Below are 6260 nucleotides of genomic sequence, written 5' to 3' on the forward strand. Positions count from 1 at the left end.
TATTATCAAGGATGATGCAACCAAGCATAAATCTAAACATAAAGATTTAAAGAGGAAATAAGATAAACCAGGGGCATGAAATTATCCTACGAGGGGATTCTACAACGGTCGTCACGTGAATTTCTAATCCATCTTCTTACGGGCTCGTTTGGTTCGCGGAAAGTATTTTTCCTCCTATGAATATGATTCCTGGGAATCAGATTCCTAGGAAGAGGATACCTAGGAAAGTACTTTTGGCATGTTTGGTTAACCATAGGAAAGTGACAAATTTCCAAAGTGCTTATGTTTAGTTGACCATCCACTTTCCTAGGAAAGTTATGTATAATTCCTGTTATGCCCTTAATAAAAATTAGGTCTTTAATGCCTCTTTAATGCTTCTTTAATGCTGAAGGGTTTTTTTGGAAAAAAATAAAAAAGGAGTGATTCCCACCTTATGGGAAAGTAACTTTCCCATGTTTCTCATGGAAAAGACTTTCCCATGAAATGTGGGAATCATATTCCCATGGGAATACAACTTTTCCATCTCTCTCCTTTGAAAACTCCAACCAAACAAGAGGCATTTCATTACTTTTCCGTTGACCACACTTTCTCCCCTCCTTTTCCTGCGAACCAAACGTGCAGGTTTTTTGATCTTCCGCTATTTAAGGATATGTTGGCTTGGAAACAATTATTCCCAACGTGTGCAGTTTCTCATGTTTTCCGGGAAAAGAACTGACTGGCTACCTAGGAGGGCTGGACTTTCTATTCCCGCAAGGCGATATCCTTCCTCCAGAGTTTGCCCGGATTTTGACAGATGGCTCGGTATTGGTTGGATTTAGGAGAAAGGGTCGCCAAGTTTGACATATAGGGACCATGCAGGCCTATGTTTAGTCCTATATTAATTATTTATTAGATAGATTTTGGATACGTATGCAGAATCAAAGAATCTAAATAATATCTTCCGGATAGCTTTTTTTTTTGGGCAAGATCATGGGTTATTATAAATTGTATCAAAGCAGACCTGACCTATAAGCACAGATCTATTGAGGCCGACCACAAGCTGATCGTGGTGCTTGTGATGAGATTTAAATGAATTTGAATTCTTAACCTGATAAGAATATCAGAGCTTAAACGGAGAAGCCGATCGTGAAAAACCCATGCGAGCGTGTATTTAGTCATACGTCGATTATTTGCTAGGTAGATTTTAGATAAGTTTATAGTAGTTTTAATACGTTTTGGCTGGCCTTTTTGAGCGAGATCCTAGATTGTTGCAGTTTCTAGTAATTTTAGTATAGTTAGTATGTAGTTGTTACTTTTTATTTTCTCGCAGTTCTTTGGTTATACCAACAACAACAAAAAAAAAAAAAAGAAGAAAATAAAGCTCTTTATAAATAAAGCATGAAGACTATGTGGAGGTGAGCTCAAGGGTGAAATCGTGATCCATTTTTTGTATTATAATGGCATAGAAAATTTTTAAGATGACATGTTTTGTATTGGACTAGATTTTGGTAGGTGGTATTGGAAGAGTATATATTTTTTAATAATATTTTATATTTTTTTATTTATATATATATATTATTAATATAATATTTAAAAAATATAATATTTATATTTTTTATTTGTCTAACTTATTAACGTTTAACCATATTTTTTAATTATAACCAAGGTTTGAATTTGAGCTCGAACTTAAACTCAAGTATGTTTTGGTTGATATTCGAGTCGATATCAAATATTGCTTTTGTTTTTTTATCAAATTGAGTTGAGCTTGGATATTAAGGTTCAATTGATCTCAAGTCAAGTTTTGAACCGTATTTTGAATCAAGTCGAGCTTGAACTTCTTACTACTCGACTCGAGTCAGCTCGATTGTATCTCTACTTTAAACATATTCTCGAGTTAAAGTGCATGGAATATTTCAAATTGGGCCACGAATATATTAAAGAATCTTTGTCAGCCTTCATTTATCATCTATTCTACTACTAAAGAAAAAATTAATATATATCAAAAGAAAATGATTTTTAGTTGGTGTGCCATGCTCCACTTAGATTTCTATCACATACAACACACACTGCATATCTTGCAGTATCCATATGCAAGTATCCATTATCTAAACTAAACTTTGATGCATACAAGAGGGCATAGCACGCCAGCCCAATTCTTAGGCGACTGAGGCGGTCGTCTAAGACTCCAGCTCAAAGAATGCTCATATGTAGGGAAAGCCTTAAAGGCAAAATAGGAAGAAAAAAAGTTTTTCTTAGCGAGTTCACCTTAGGCTGGCCCAGAAGGTTTTAAAGATAAAAGAGAAAAAAAAAGATCTCTCTTAGTGAGCTCGTCTTACGCCCCCAAATACAATGAGCCGCTCTTGCACATATCAAGCTGCAGGATCAATCCTGTGGCATCAAGGAAAGAAGAAGAAGGAACGGATGGAGTTTCTTATTGGAAAGGTCTTTCCTTTGTCGAGGCATTAGTTCCGGGTTCCTAGAAATAATTTAGCAGGCAAGGCGGTATGGATAGATGTGTCTTTTGCCGAACTCGGGTCTCAAGAAAAATAAAAGCTTACAAGTTTTGGAGCCACATTATTCATTATATATCGTAGAGTAAAAATATAATAAAGTTAATGATAAATATTTGAATTAGCATCGTCATGGAACGTGTCATGACTGGTTCAATCTTGAAGATGAATGAAATAGAGAACTTAAATTTAATTTTCTCCACAACAGCAAATATGCAGTGCCTAATTAGACGCATATAATTAAAAAAAAATCTGAAACATCAATTAAATGCACACCAAAAGTTTCACATGCCTGGTAAAATTGATTTGGCAACTAAATAATCAATTTCTCTCTCATAATTGCTAATAAGTCATGTAAATCACGTCAAGCCCACATACCACATGGTATTTTTTTTTTTAAAAAAAAAATCTCTCATGTGGATGTAGCAGGCTGTGTTGGGTTTCCCAGTACCCTAGGGCGCAGCGGAAGATACGAGATTATAAAATTTTCTTATAAAACCCATTATATGAAACCCTAATAAGCCAAGATCACCTTAATAGTATAACCAAATAATGTAGAAAATATAATCTTGGTATAGAAGAATACCTATCACGCTATATCCAATATGTCTGAAGATGTCCTAAGGTGCCCAAATGTTCACCCTCCGATGTTGATCCACACAGGAATGGGTTCAAGACTCTAGCTCCACCAAAACTTGATTCTAATTGTTCAATCCTTCCAAAGGATTTAATTGGCTGATTTTCCTTCACTTCCTTCTTCCTTTCTACCTCTAAAACATTCACTAGCCTTTTTGTCCTAAAGAAGACCCTCTTGTCTTGGGTTAGGACAAAAGAGAGAGGCTTGTAAGAAAGAAGGGATAAGGGAGAGAGAAGGAGAGACTCTTTTTTTGATGATCCTTAGAACCCCAAGGCACCTCCTTATTTATAAGAGATGGAGGGATGCATCATAAAGGGATGCATCCCATCCACACACCTCATCATGATGAGGCATGTGCCAAGAGATGCATCCCATCATGATGGGGTGCTAAGGAGAAGGGTGTATCAACTTCTTTCTCACATCTCCCTCTTAAATCCTGATGATCCAAGGGCCCAAATGCAGTGAACCAAAGCCAATGGTCCAGATCTAGGCACCATCTAATGGTCCAGATCAGGGCATCATCATCCAGGGTGCCATCCAATGGTCCAGAAGCAAGATGCCATCACCGATGGTCCAGATTCAGGCGCTGAGCAACGGTCCAGATCTTTCATCCAGAAATCCATCCAGTGGTCCAGATTCAGGCGCTGACCAATGGTCCAGATCCTTCATCCAGGAATCCATCCAATGGTCCAGATGAAGGCGCCAACCAGTGGACCAGATCCTTCATCCAGGAAGCGATCCAATGGTCCAGAAGTGAAGGCCCTATCAAACCCAATCCAATTGGGTTTAACCAACTTAAAAAAAACATTAAACCTAATCAAATCAGGTCTAATTAAAGCCAAATGGGTTTCAACTCTTGGCTAACCCATATTAGGTCATGATCTAATCATATTAGATCAACCTAATCTAAGAATCATATTCGAATTTAATTTGAATCAGGAGCTAGGGTTTGCAACACGTGCTAGCATGTTCATCTTGCAAACATGATCTAATCCAATTAGACCCTTGATCAATTCCCTTGTGTGTGACCCATTGGGTTCCTTATCTTAGCCAGCAGTAGGTGCAGGTGCAAGATGACCTAACCTGATTAGAATACCTCTAATCCAATTTAGGTTCAATTTAGTGCTAAACCTGACTTAGCAATCAGAACCTTTCTGATGCTTTGATCTAATCAAACTCTTTGATCCAATCAACCCACAAGACATGATTGACGTCTAGCAACGTATCATGTCTACCCGGAAGATGAGGAATGTATTGGACAAATCCAAACATACCCTTCAGTGGCAAGTTACTCTGCAATTCAATCCCTCAGTCATACTACATCCTGAATAAGTGCATGAGTATGGATCAATATCAAACTCAATCACTTATTCATGTCTCTCTCAATCTTTTATATGATAATTCAAACAATGAAACATTAGAAACTCTTTCTAATATTCATTTTGCTTTGATCAAAGGCTTCTTGAATCATCATAAGATTAGAGTAAGTAGGATGTTACCTTCTCTTACTAGAAGTGACTGATTCCTTGTTGACCTACTCACAACCTTCGTACAAAATCCACCATATCCAGAATACCCCGTACACAACGCAATGTCGTGAATGAGGGTAAACCAAAACATAGCTTCAAGTGCACAAGGTACCATGGTGATCTCAGGTCTAAGGATCACTTGCACAACTCCCACTATGAGAACCATCTTTTGATAATTAAGTAAGAATCCATAAGATGTTCTCATGGCTGGTCATTTCAGTGAACTCATTCCTCTAATGAGCACCCACATCTTTGTATTAGTGTCTCACACAAGTGATTATGAGATCAATCACCCTCTATATTGAGCATACATAAGATGTGCCAGTCTTTCTGATAATATTGATCCCCGACTCAATATACCAATTTGACTGGGAATATTCTAAATTAGGATTTTATGACTTTAGGTCTCACTGGTATGATCTCATCATAACCCTAAAACCAATGTCCTAATTTATGGGGTTTATCATCCAATAATAAAATAGATAAGCAGCAAATGATGAAACACAATGCCTTTATTGATATATATCGAGTGTCAAAGTACATGATTTGGAGGATTACAAAGAGAAACCCATCAAATGATTGGCTTATAGGGCATCTACTCTTTCAATCTCCCACTTGCACTAAAGCCAATCGCCCTTATATTTTAACCCCATACAATTGAGGTGACGATTGAATTGCTGCTGTGGTAGAGCTTTAGTAAATGGGTCTGCTATATTGTTCTTTGTGTCGACTCGTTCAATCTTGACGTCTTGTCTTTCGATTATCTCTCGAACAAGGTGGAAGCGTCTCAAAATGTGCTTGGATCTATGATGAGACCTTGGTTCCTTAGCCTGTGCAACAGCTCCAGTGTTATCGCAATAAACTGGGACTGGTCCGGCAATCTCAGGAACTACACCCAGCTCTGTGATGAACTTCTTCATCCAGACTGCTTCCTTAGCAGCTTCACTAACAGCTATGTATTCTGCCTCAGTAGTTGAGTCAGCTACAGTTTGCTGTTTGGAACTTTTCCAACTCACTGCTCCACCATTCAAAGTGAAGATATATCCAGAGATTGACTTGCTATCATCTGGATCAGATTGAAAGCTAGAATCTGAATAGCCTTCTAGTTTCAATTCTGATCCTCCATAAATTAGAAAAACATCTCTAGTCCTTCTCAAGTATTTGAGAATGCTTTTCACAATTTTCCAATGATCCTCCCCGGGATCTGCCTGAAATCTACTTACCATACCCAAGGCATAAGCTACATCAGGCCTGGTACATAACATAGCATACATGATCGACCCTACTGCCGAAGCATAGGGAATAGAACTCATTCTATTCCTCTCTTCAGTTGTCTTAGGAGACATCTTCCTAGAGAGTTGTATGCCATGTCCTATGGGTAAGAAACCTTTCTTACTTCCATCCATGCTGAACCTCTTCAGCACATTATCAATGTACCTAGACTGGGACAAACCTAGCATCCTTTTAGATCTATCTCTATAGATCCTTATACCAAGTATATAGGATGCTTCACCCAAGTCTTTCATGGAAAATTTCTTTGATAACCAAGTCTTGACCGATTGCATCATTGGAACATCATTTCCAATGACCAATATATCGTCCACA

Source organism: Phoenix dactylifera, chromosome 12, assembly GCF_051530095.1.
Source record: "Phoenix dactylifera cultivar Ajwa chromosome 12, Ajwa_hap1_PhDact_Kaust_v1.1, whole genome shotgun sequence".
NCBI classification, from domain to species: Eukaryota; Viridiplantae; Streptophyta; class Magnoliopsida; order Arecales; family Arecaceae; genus Phoenix; species Phoenix dactylifera.